Genomic DNA, 955 nt, shown 5'->3' on the forward strand with positions numbered 1-955 from the left:
AAAGTTGTAGGCCTATGTCTTACCTTTCCATCCATATAAAGTAGACCTAAATCTGAGATTTATAGCTCCAGATATGACCCAATTACCGAACAGTATTCCAGTTTGGATTGCACCGACATCTCTTTTCTAATTTTGGTCATCTCTTTGCCCTCGCAATTTAAGTTTTTAAAGTCATCAATCAATCTTTTTATTTATGTGATAGGCCTGCATTTAAAATGAATATTTACCACAAATTAAAGGTATCTCATATTATTAGATATATTATTATAAAACATGCTTTAGTTAAGGAGTTATTGATACCTGAAGTGCAAAATGATGATATAAAACCATAATAAAAATGCATTTTTAAGTACTAATCAATATTAGTGATAGAATTTTTTCGTCGTTAATGTCATTGATATTAAACAAATTTCTCGTAATGTATTTTATGTGGATGTGTTATGAGAAGAAATTGAAGCGACTTTCCTCTCTATGGTTTTGTATACTGATCGACTCTATTTTAACCAATTATAAACAATAGTTGAAACAATTATGGTAATATTTGATATAAATAATCTAATATTATATTATGATTATTTTTTCATTTTAAAAATATTTTGAAAAAAAATAATTTTTTTTTATTTTTTTTGTTTGAAATTAATATTTTTTTTATGTTTTGAGATATTTTAATATATTGATATTTAAATAATTTTTAAAAAATAAAAAATATATATTCTTAAAGCAATCCTTACCTTCCTAGTGTATTAGTGTTGTGGTTCATGAGGTAAGTTCATTTCTTTGATTTATTTTATATTTAAATTTTAAAGCTAATATTAAAAAAAAACTATTTGAGTTTTTAAAATGTATTCTTAAGATTATGAAGAGAACAAAGACTATATATATTGATTAGTACTTAAAAGTGCATTTTTATCATGGTTTTATATCATTATTTTGCACTTGAAGTATCAATAACTCC

The sequence above is a fragment of the Populus euphratica genome, unplaced genomic scaffold, assembly GCF_000495115.2.
Source record: "Populus euphratica unplaced genomic scaffold, PopEup_1.0 scaffold80.1, whole genome shotgun sequence".
Lineage (NCBI taxonomy): Eukaryota > Viridiplantae > Streptophyta > Magnoliopsida > Malpighiales > Salicaceae > Populus > Populus euphratica.